This window comes from Ictalurus punctatus, chromosome 5 (assembly GCF_001660625.3).
Source record: "Ictalurus punctatus breed USDA103 chromosome 5, Coco_2.0, whole genome shotgun sequence".
NCBI classification, from domain to species: domain Eukaryota; kingdom Metazoa; phylum Chordata; class Actinopteri; order Siluriformes; family Ictaluridae; genus Ictalurus; species Ictalurus punctatus.
In genome coordinates, this window is record NC_030420.2 from 1,017,055 (window position 1) to 1,029,554 (window position 12,500).

At 43.4% G+C, this 12,500-nt stretch overlaps 1 long non-coding RNA gene across 1 annotated transcript; it reads right to left on the reverse strand.

Moving 5' to 3' along the window:
- Window positions 1-4,245: 4,245 nt before the first annotated feature.
- LOC124628161 (uncharacterized) lies at window positions 4,246-5,153 on the reverse strand. Its single transcript, XR_006982489.2, has 3 exons — window positions 4,869-5,153; window positions 4,544-4,564; window positions 4,246-4,436 (listed from the first exon to the last, which is right to left on the reverse strand). It is a non-coding gene; the product is annotated as an uncharacterized LOC124628161 (long non-coding RNA).
- Window positions 5,154-12,500: the final 7,347 nt, after the last annotated feature.

Below are 12,500 nucleotides of genomic sequence, written 5' to 3' on the forward strand. Positions count from 1 at the left end.
TGGTAAATTTCTGTGGTAGAAGAGGAATAAAACACCAAGGATGTGCGGTTTTACCAAAATAATCAACTTCAGGGTGGTGACGGTGACGGTGCTTCGTTTCCACAGTCGGACGATGATTATTTTACTACAACACCTCCTCTCTCTCTCTCTCTCTCTCTCTCTCTCTCTCTCTCTCTCTCTCTCTCTCTCTCTCTCTCTCTCATTCCATCTCATTTCCCTCTATCCTTCTCTCTGGCTGACAGGCCATGTGATGAGCATGAGGAAAAGTCCCGAGCGCAGATTATTTATCAGCAGTACGTACTCACCGGAGGAAAGAGAGACCCGAGAGAAAGAGAGGGATCTGGGACTGAATTAAAGGTGGGAAGCCATTGAGATTAAATTAGGTCTTTGATATGGTGCGGAGTTCAATAATTCAGACGGACGCCAGCCTCCACCTCTGAAGGGCCGGTTAGAAAAGGGCAAGGGAGAGAAAGAGAGGGATTATCCTAAGCAGAGAGAGAGAGAGAGAGAGAGAGAGAGAGAGAGAGAGAGAGAGAGAGAGAGAGAGAGAGAGAGAAATGGACCTGCTATTGTGTATTCTCTGTGCTCTGCTCTTTCCCCTCTGCACGCCCATTAATCTCTGTCAAAAATGCTCATTTGGTAAGCGGCCTATAGTGTGTGGGGGTGCGGAGGAAGAGAGGGAGAGAGAGAGAGAGAGAGAGAGAGAGAGAGAGAGAGAGAGAGAGAGATGGACTCCGCCTGGATTAGATTTTTTTTCCAAACACACTGTGAAGAGAGAAAAAAGACAACATGTCGTCTCTCGGGTGTCTTCCCTTCCTCTCCTGCTCCACCTGCTCAAACAATCCTAAAGGCTTTCTCGCTTTCTCTCTCTCTCTCTCTCTCTCTCTCTCTCTCTCTCTCTCTCTCTCTCTCACTTTTTGTCTTCCCCTCTCTCTCGCTCTTGGTCATGCATCTCAGCTCAGGGATTTCGCCCTCCGTCATTCCTGTGACATTGACACAGTCTGAACTGTGCCTTCCGGCTGCGCAGACGCAGGACACACGTCTGCGATGTGTAACGCGTCATGCCGCAGTGGATTCTTGTGATTTAAGGCTCATTATGCAGGTTACACGTCGATTAAAACACCGCGTGCGACGCCGTTATAGTGAAACCATCAACGACAGAGTGGTGTGATGAAGCGGAGGCGCTGCTCTCACCATGAAGCTGATTATTTTCCTGTGACAGCATGTTTTATTCCGCTTGCAACGCAGGAATCCGCAACCTGTTACGATTTCCGATTTATTCTCGTCATTTTTATCCGGTTATAGTTACCTGTAATGCTGTGGAACAGCCTGTGATCCCGCACCAGCTTGACTTGTTTCTCTCTGGTGAAGACACCGGAGACTCCTTCCACAAACATTTAATTAAACAGGAAAACGTCTCTATATCGAAGGTTTTTTAAAAATCCGTGTACGTGGCGCGTCCGCTGTGCAATTCCCCGTGAACTAGCTGTTACTATAGAAACGATAACACATTCGATACTGTATTCTAACCGCTAACTGACTCACTCCCGTTAAACGTAACTCGAAAAAGATAAAAATACGACATGTTAATCTTTACGATCAACAATCGACGAGAAGGGTTTAAAATCCGCGACGTTCTTGAACAGGACCGTAACTAAACACGTGCAGGTACGGCGTCGCCGTGCCAACATCACAGATGGCTGAGTCGAGCTCAAACCACGTGGAGATTTCTCCTGTGTGGATCTGTGACAAGGTCATATGAAGGAACGAGTGCAGGCAGATGTGTGTAAACCTGCACGACGCCAGGAAGGAGACACGCTAAGCCCGTGCGAGAACGAGAGAGAGAGAGAGAGAGAGAGAGAGAGAGAGAGAGAGAGAGAGAGAGAGAGAGAGAGAGAGAGACACAGACACAGAGAGAGACACAGAGAGAGAGAGACACACACAGACACAGAGAGAGAGAGAGAGAGAGAGAGAGAGAGAGAGAGAGAGAGAGAGAGAGAGACACAGACACAGAGAGAGAGAGAGACAGAGAGACACAGACACAGAGAGAGACACACACAGACACAGAGAGAGAGAGAGAGAGAGAGAGAGAGAGAGAGAGAGAGAGAGAGAGAGAGAGAGAGACACAGACACAGAGAGAGAGAGAGAGAGAGAGAGAGAGAGAGAGAGAGAGAGAGTGAGAGACAGAGAGGCACAGACACAGAGAGAGACACAGACACAGAGAGAGAGAGACACACACACAGACAGAGAGAGAGAGAGAGAGAGAGAGAGAGAGAGACACAGACACAGAGAGAGAGAGACACACACAGACACAGAGAGAGAGAGAGAGAGAGAGAGAGAGAGAGAGAGACAGACACAGAGAGAGAGAGAGAGAGAGAGAGAGAGAGAGAGAGAGAGAGAGAGAGGGAGGGGATGTTTATCTGTAGATAGACATTAGAGTTTCCATGTTGTGCATGTCCCTGACTTTGTATTTAATTCCTATGATTGTTTGAAGCTCGGTCTGGCACGATGCACGTGGAGAGTCGTTACGCCAGGATGTGAGACACTGGAAACGCGGGGAAAAAAAACCCTAAAGAAAAATAGAAAAATAAAGAAAAATAGATCGCAGGGGCTTTGATGTCAGACTGAAACCTGCAGAGCTTTCGCGACCAAGTCGATGTCTGATCAAAGAGCTGAGGATTTGTGTGATTTACTTTCATTTCCAGTGAAGCCGAGCGAGATCAGACGGCCAAACAGCGACCGGGCTCACGGGGAAATGAATAATAAACGACAGGATGGGGGGAAAGATTCCATCAGGACGGTAATACTGATCCTCACCGACATCGAGAGACGCCACACTTACACACACTTTACACACGTAGTACTGTAAGAGGTGAGTATCTGAAATAATCCGGTTTAATCAGACGATCTGATCTAGGGTTTATTACAGGAGAGTTGTGTGTGTGTGTGTGTGTGTGTGTGTGTGTGCGCGCATCAGCAAGATGGAGAGTACTGATTGCACATTTTGTGTATGTGTGAGAGAGAGAGAGAGACACAGACAGAGACAGACAGAGAGAGAGAGAGAGAGAGAGAGAGAGAGAGAGAGAGAGAGACACAGACAGAGACAGACAGAGAGAGAGAGAGAGAGAGAGAGAGAGAGAGAGAGAGAGAGAGAGAGAGAGACACAGACAGAGAGAGAGAGAGAGAGAGAGAGAGAGACACAGAGAGAGAGAGAGAGACACAGACAGAGAGAGAGAGAGAGAGAGAGAGACACAGACAGAGAGAGAGAGAGAGAGAGAGAGAGACACAGAGAGAGAGAGAGAGAGAGAGAGAGAGAGAGAGAGAGAGAGACACAGACAGAGAGAGAGAGAGAGAGAGAGAGAGAGAGAGAGAGAGAGAGACACAGACAGAGAGAGAGAGAGAGAGAGAGAGAGAGAGAGAGAGAGAGAGAGAGAAGAGAGAGAGAAAGACATGGAGAGAAAGACAGAAGAGAGAGAGAAAAAGAGACATGGAGAGTGAGACAGAAGAGAGAGAGAGAGAGAGAGAGAGAGAGACACATGGAGAGAGAAAGAAGAGAGAGAAAAAGAGACATGGAGAGAGAGACAGAAGAGAGAAAGAGAGAGGGAGTGAGAGAAAAGATAAATAAAGTTCAGTAGATAGATAGAACGATAGATAGATGTATAGATAGAACGATAGATAGATAGATGTATAGATAGAACGATAGATAGATAGATGTATAGATAGATGTATAGATAGAAAGATAGATAGATAGATGTATAGATAGAAAGAGGTATTGCAGCAGGCTTTGGCTGTCTACACAAGGTAATTTCTCAGCATATGTCTCCGCCATCAGAAGCTGTTCATTATCCGGATGACTGGAAAACAGAACATGGAGGAAAGAGAAGACAGGAAATGCAGAGGAGAAACAGGAGGAGGTCCAAAAGTCTGAGATCCGTTTTTATTTCACTACTTATCAAATGTCAAAGAGTCAAACAAAGGCTTACGGGAATGTTAGCTGGCTGACGTTAGCAGTGAAGACCATCACCTCATTTTCCTGTCAGAAAACTTATTAGGTTAGCTATATGTTAGCTAGCTGGCTAACAAAATCTGTGAAAATACTCAGGTATATGAATGATAATGACTATTGTTCTTATTTATATATAGTATGCTTTAAAAGGTAACTCATACAATTCACAAGTCGTTAAAGAAAAATCTGTTGCTTGGCAACTGAGCAATATAGCGTAGGGCCGACTAGCATATGATGGCTAAACATTAAGGCTAACAATGCATCTTGCTACCAAACTATATTTAAAAAAAAACTGTTTAAAAAAAGTGCACAAAGTAAAAAAGTAAAATAAAAAAGGCTAAACTTATATTGTAAATGTACTTAGCATCACCACTATCATAACAAACCACTCAAAAATAGATACATTTACCTCAGATATGTTTGTAAATTGCTAAAAACAAACAAAAAAAAAGAGACCCAGTATGACTAAAATCATGTGATAATTACACAAAGCATCACCACTAGCATAATAAAACTCTCAAAAATACCAATATTTACCTCAGATTTGCTGGTAAATTACTTTTAAAAAAAGAAAATGGTACAATTAGCATCGCAGCTAGCAGAACAAAACACTCAAGAATACCAACGTTTACCTCAGATATGTCTGTAAAATACTAAAAAAAGACTCCATGTGACTAAAATTATACTTAAATCACACTTTGCGTCACCAAATGCATAACAAAACACTCAGGAATAGCAACATTTACCTCAGATATGTCTGTAAAATACTAAAAAAAAAGACTCCATGTGACTAAAATTATACTTAAATCACACTTTGCGTCACCAAATGCATAACAAAACACTCAGGAATAGCAACATTTACCTCAGATATGTCTGTAAAATACTAAAAAAGACTACTAATCGAGCCCTAAAACATAATTGTTTTTCACTCTAGTTGATGTAAGTGGGCTCCACGCTGGTCTCCAGCATGGGCTGTAATTATTTCATTTGTACCACACCACAAATGTGCACAAATACACACACTAATGAGGGGTAACGAGAAACAGGTGAGATCAATTAACAACCATGGAAACAATATAACAAGAACAGGAAACAAAGACCATGTAAGGTAAGGTAGGGACAAATCGAGGCAGATGGTGCTGAAAATACGCTGGGTGAACAGGGACCGAATTAGAACCAACGTGGCACTAATTAACCAAATAAAGAGCTGTGGCACAGAGACATATTTCTCCTTATACCACAGCGCTACTCAATTCTGGCTCGTGATTGGTCAGGTGTTGATTCACTTTCTATAACAGCAGCTCTGACAATACTGCAGCTGCACATCACAGGTTTATATTAATGCGCTCGTTCTAATACGTCATCGTTTCTATAGTAACAGCTCATCCGCAACGTGTGTTTAAAACACGTGTGTGATCGTTGATATGGTAAAGTTTTCTGGAAAGAGACATCGAAAGAATGAGTCTCCCAGACCAAAGACGTGTTGCAGGCTGATTGGCATGTCTAAATGTTCCATAGTGTGTGTGAATGGGTGTGTGAGTGTGTGTGTGATTGGGATGGGTTGGTACCCCGTCCAGGGTATCCCCCGCCTTGTGTCCAGAGTCTACAGAGATAGGCTCCAGGCTCCACACGACCCTGGGTAGGATAAGTGGTACAGAACAAGGACGGATGTATAGATGGATAGTGTAGTAATGATAATCAGTGATACGCTAGTCATGTCCCATGCTGAATTGGTGGAAATTCACCCTCATTCCCTGAGCTGTAGGACGTAGGTGTCTCCAGCACACTAAGGCTTTTAATGTCTCCATTCATCAGCTCTCAGCCTTGCTTTGTCCTCATGGATAACACTTAAAACTCAGGGCCGACCTTAAAGAGCCATATTAAAAGCCCATTAAGCTGTGTTTAGTGATATTAAAAGCCCATCGGCCGTGTTGGATGGCTTCCTTTGGGGCTGTAATGACACTTACCTTGTAAGGGCACTTTCACATGTGCTTTAACGGTGCTTGAATCGAACCCTGGTGTGAATACAGCGACGGTGGGCGAGAGTAAACATCGAGCCAAGAAATTCTGTACCTCTCGATAGTCCATACTTGACCCTGTAGCACAACAGTAAGTGCCTTAATGGCAGCCAGAAATCAAAACAATAGATTGTGTAGAGCTGGTTATATCGAGCACGAACGATCATCACTTAAACATGGTTAAAAGTCCATTTGTTCAAAGTGACCAATGAATGAAAGACTTTTGAGAATGCTTCTATAACCCCGCCCCCTTTTTGTTCCGTTTAAATGTGTGATGTATCAAAATCAGACTGCGGAGAGAATGAACCAAACATCTACATTTCTTTTGAAGCAGTGCCCTAATGATTAAAAATATCAACGTTTGTGTTCGGGTATGTGGGTGTGGTTTTGGAGAGAGGGCGTGGCTTTGTGGATGGATGAAGCTCAAATCAATCCATCCTGATTAAGCTACAGTTTAGGCGGTTAGGTTTTCAGTCTGATTTTGTTTGAGGAAAAACCTTAAACACGACGTAAAATAATTCTTTAGTGTGGCTGCGACGCTTGTGTGAAAGGAGGATGGTAAATTCGAAAGAAAGCTCGAAATAAAGGTAGTGGTGATGGATTGCTAATGGATCGAAAAAAAGGTTTGATGAGCCAAACTCGCGCTGATTGATGACAAGCAACTTTTGTACATAGTAATTTTCCTTAATCACAGGTCTACCGTTAGAGGATCTTCATCGTATGACATGACATGGACAAAAGATGTTAGTCTGCTATAGAATTTATTAGTATTTAAAGTAATAATCTTTTAAAAAATTGCTTACAGCACCTTTAACAGAAAATGCTGACTGCACCTTTAATATAATCGAATGTTATTTGCGGTGCATATTTGACCCCTAAATCTTACATTTGAATTCTATGTCATGCCTATTCGTTGATTATTTATCGTGCTTCATGATTTAACAGGGGGATTAGTATGCGTACCCAGTATGTTTAAATATCTCATGATGTTTAAGCATTAGCTATGGAAGAGAGGTCATGTGCGCTGGATGCACTCCAGGGAGCCCTCTCAGCAGTGCATCTCTCCACAGCTCAGGACGTGTGCTTCAGGGAGGGAAAGCAGTCTCATTATACCGAATATTGCCGCTCGCTCTATGTGCCCTCGGACACTCATTTGGCCCGGTCACAACTTCATTATGCTGCTTTTTTTCGCTCTGTCACCGGCATGAATACTTCATGAACTTCCTGCGTGGGTAGGAAGCCTTTGAACAGCTCCTGCGTGTCAAGACACTGGCTCAAATTACTGCAGGGAGAAGCTTCCCTCGCTTTTCTCCTCATCTGCTTGGGAGAGTTTTGAGATTCTGCTTGGCGAGCAGGGAAGGCACACGCTCTCTCACACGTACACAAACATCCATAATGCAAGCTGATATACATAATGTAAATAGGACATACTGCATTCCACACGATGGAGGAATTTCCTCAAAACTCTGTGCGCTACTCCACACGTTACTAATCACGTGCTCACACCATGAAGAGTCGCTGTGCAACACACACGTAGGGTTTATTCGGGTATATCGGTTTTGAAGTTTTGGAATTTCTGATCATTAATAAAACAAAATCCCCAACAGAGGGTACGTTTCTGAAATCCTCAGTCCACGTGTGAAGGGGAAATGTTTCTATCATATTCTACAGAAGAATGGCTTACCCTTATATTTAAACTTGGTGAAAAACAATCTTTAATGACATTTTGGGCAATTTGGGACATCATGTTTGGAAATATGGGACAGCAAGTTTGGGAATTTGGGAGAGGATTTTTGGGGGGAATTTGGGACAGAACTTTTGGGAATTTGGGACAGCATGTTTGGGAATTTGGGAGAGGATTTTTGGGAATTTGGGAGAGGAAATTTGGGACAGCAATTTTGGGAATTTGGGAGAGGAAATTTGGGGATTTGGGACAGCATGTTCGGAATTTGGGAGAGGACCTTTGGTAATTTGGGACAGTATATTTGGGAATTTGGGAGAGGAAATTTGGGACAGCAAGTGTGTGAATTTGGGATATCTTATAAAGGATTATAACTAATTATAACTAAATATATATATAATGTTAATTTTGTATATACAAATGCATCTGAAATATGTGTAATATGTTAGTCATGACAGTTTGACCTCATGAACCTGTGAATAAAACTAGCCAAAGCATGTCATTTAACTCGAGATTTTTGGGGTCGTTCCATCTGACGCTGACCACACCCCGCTTATATGATGTCATATCAGTTAAGTCCAGTAACATATGTTTAATGTATAAGTAACATGTTTTAATTTCATGGGTTTTTTAGGCCAGAAAACAAACGCTCCCAATTAACCTGATGTCCCCATATACCTGGCATTGCCCCTACATGCAGTATGCAGTAAACACGCATATCCCTGTGCAGCAGCTTCAATTATCAGCACCGGGGTGATTAAACGCAGCGTGCCGACTCCATTACCCGTGTTATATTAATAGCTTAATAAGCTACCAGGTATAAGCAGGGGCATTTAGCATTAGCACTGGGGTTTAGGTGGACATTGCTCAGACTGACTGACAATCCGCGAGCAAGCGAATCAATACGGCCTTGCTAATAATAATGTCCTCATTATCCACATGCTCCGAGTTTCAGTGATGAAATTTTAAATAGTGGAAAACAGCAAGGTGCCTGTTCTAAACCGGAGCACACGCTAAAGCGAGAGTCACTCACACACACACACACACACACACACACACACACACACACACACACACAGGGGAGATGTAGCTAGAGGGTGAAGAAGTGGGCACTGATAGACAGAAAGTGTCAGTCAGAATGATTTGTGGTGGGAATTTTAATGCAGATACACATCAATTATTGAGAAGATGGCGCCATCTTGGTGCAGACCACACCGACGAGTCCGAAAGTCTGAGCATGCTCACGTCACACTACTGTTTTTATTCCATAGCTTATTTAGAACTGATATATGTGTGATCAGACATTCACAAAGTTAATCCAATCGGATCAGAACAATAGTTTACCTCAGAGTAGCTTGCTAGCAGAACTGGCTTCTGGTTTCAATTACATAATGTAACCGTGAGGCTAATGTTATTTAGCTTGCTACCTAACAAATTACACCATATAATGCTTAGCCTAATCTTAGTTAGCTTGCTACTTAATCTAATCTAAACGTAGCCAACCCAAGTAAAGTCGGATAGCTTGAAAGGCCAAAGAAGTGAAACGAGATGCTAATAAAGTTTGGGATTGGCTAAAATGAACTACACCTCCATACTTGCGGTATACATGAACCCATGAGGACGTGATATTGAGAAACTCGAACGCGACATCACCACTAGCCTGCCTGTCGATATCTTTAGCTTGACCTAACTGCTTAGCATGAAATACTGGTCTGTTACCCTGGTAGAATGCTAGTCAGTGTGCACGGTATAATAGTTCACCCACATTCACTTTGCTAGCAGATATTTAAGCTAATGTCAGCTAGCGAAACAGTTACATTAACGTCTTTCAGAGGTCGTTAAAATGGATAGCCAAGTTTGCTAGCAGGTTCGTATCGGCTTATATGATTTTAGGGTATTAAGCACACAAGTCTATTGTTTTTGGTTTATTAAAATCCATCGTACAAACACATTCCACATTTTTTTCCCCCACTTTTTTTTTTTTTTTTTTTTTAATATATATAGTTTTACACTTCACATAACCTTCCTCTCATCTCTCCATCCGCGCTGTCATATCTCTCTCCGGGGAACAGAGAGCACGCTCTGTTTATTACACTTTTATTAGTGGGGAAGGAATTGGGTTCGTGATAAATATCTTGACAAACTGCACCGTTATTTATTGAACTTCTAAAATGAAATCTGCTCTCGTTGTACTTTTGGATGTTACGATAAGGCGTACGGTGCGCTCATACGCTGGTTAGAATACGGTTTGTGTGCGTTCTGTGGGCTTCGGATATTTCACTGATGGATCCAGCATCGGATCTTGTGTCTGTGAAATCAGATTCGAGCTGACCTAATCACCGAGTCAACAAGCTAGCTACGTTTACACGGGATCTGAGCAACAAATTTGTACACCATGAGGACTAAATTGAAGGTACGGTTCTTGTGCTACACGGACAGTGATTGGCATTCCTGCCTCTCAGGGTCAGATCAAACTGCGCAGAAATAAGCCGGACGATGTCTGTTAAGTGCCCCGGAATTCAAAATAACCGTTACTGACACCAATTTGATAGTATATCTAGAAAGAAATGACAAGAAAAATCTGTTTTAATTGTATAAAATTAATCCAAAACATCATGATCGTCCAATTAGACTGAGAGCGAGACTGGACCCGGCTCCTGCTACGCCGACAGTAGCAGCTCGTTAGCAGTACACGTGGTAGTCGGTGTGGTTCTGGCGGCGTGTCTTCCAGCACTCTCTTCCCTTTTCTATCTAGAATTCTTTGGGAAGTTGGATCTTATTTGTTGTGAGGAAAGTAGAATTTGTACGAGGTGGTAGTTATGTGACAGGCAGATTTTTGGAGTTTTTTTCTTACCAACTTGGGACTTTTCAGACTCCCAGAGTCTGTTCTTCTTGTAAATGTCTTCACTGTTCTCCGTATTTGGTATATTTAAGGGTTGGGGTTAGGGTTAGGCAACAACGTATGACATCACACGCCAGGGTTAAAATATCCCATCCTGTAGGCAGCGACACCGCAACCTCTGCAACTTCTCTTTTCATCGTGATTTTATATTCTTTTAAAGCTGCGTTGTGTAAAACGGGACGGCGAGACACTGATGCAGGTCACGCAGTAACGTGTCCATCTCCTATTGGTCACGAGTCTTCGCGTGAGACGAATTCACAGCTCACCAAACTTGAACTCGCGGCTAGGACGCCATTTCGTGGGGACTCGATGGGCTCGTACGTTTTCCCGTGAGAACCGGACCGTGTCGTTTTGTGATGCAGTGGCTGGGAGTTTGGTTCCTGCTGTTCATCACTGTTCACACGCGGAAAGATCTATTTTTACCCCCTCGAGGTTAATAAGGGTACTGTTGTTTTGGATGCTTCTGGCTCACAGTGGACCCCAACGTACACTCTTTTAAACCGCTGTGGAATAAGAGCGTACTTAATATTCCGTCCTTTCTCTCACTGTCAGTATGTGGAGCTGTACATGTACTCCTGCTGCCCGATTCTGACACGCTTCTACCGCTGCGGCTCCTCTCGCACATGCCCAATTAACATCGGGGTGTTTTTGTTTTTGTTTGTTTTCTTTCCTGCTTCTTTCTCTTTTGTTGTCTTATCATTTTCCCCTTCCGTAAGACCTTCCAGATGGCAGGCTCGTCTGTGTTATCGTAAACACCTTCCACAAATACGTAGCATCACCGCACCTGCTCGTCGGATCCCTCGGTGTTAAACGCACAGTCTTCCGCCCACGACGCACATCGACGTTCGCTTACTCGCATAGTTTCCCCTTCCTGCTCCCATCTTTATCTCTCCATCACTGCTCACTTATCAGCACTTAACAGCGCCCGATCTCCTGAGGAAATACCCGAAAAGAGAGGAGACTCAATCACTCTGAATAAACGGAGCCGAGGAGACGCGACCCTGCGCTCCTCTGTCGTTAAGAAGCAAGGAATAACCAGGCATTGATGAAGATCAGAAGGTAGAACGAGCTCAGTGCAGCGGAGCTTCGCTCAGAATTCTGGAAGCGTGTGTGAACCTGCATGGATGGAGTCTGTTCGTTCTAATGATAAGAATCTGAATAGTGAAAAGGAGGCGTGTAAGTTTATATATATATATATATAGTGTTTATTCTATTTAAACAGAGGTCTGGTGTGTCCTGCTCCTCGCTGTGGGTCTTTAGTCAGGTGAGAACACAGCAATCACACTGGAGTGCAGAGCGAAATGAGTCCATTTACCCAGTCCGGATCAGGGCGAGAAAAGTATTTTGTTTGATTTGATTTCAGACCACACATAATAAAACGAAGCAAAAGGCAAAATACCTTTCTCTAAGGGGTGTGAAAAACATCCTCGTTATAAACTGAAATACAGTGACAGAAACAAAATCGGAACAGTTCTTCACCGGTGATCACGAAAATCACCTGAGCGCGGAGAACACGCGGCCGATGCCGAATAAAAAATGTAAAAAATCGATCGTTTTATAAATAACTAATTCATCCAGTGTCTGTTTTCTCTTTTTCTGCAGAACACGTGGCGTCTCTGAAGGTCCACGGCTCTGTCTCCGGCTCCGTTTGCGTCTGACGTCTCAGTTCACCAGCTCGCGAAAGAATCCACGGAAATGTTGACACGAAACAGCGCTGCATAACTGATTCACTTCCTGCAGGCGAGTCGATTCAGAGTCGAATCACTGGGGGGGGGGGGATAAGGAGAGAGAAAAAAATGTGTGAATCTGAAAAAGACAGCGGCTGGTTGGTCAGGGTGAATTCAGCAACATACGCGAGTGTGTCGTGAGGAATATCGGTGAAACCTTTTCAAA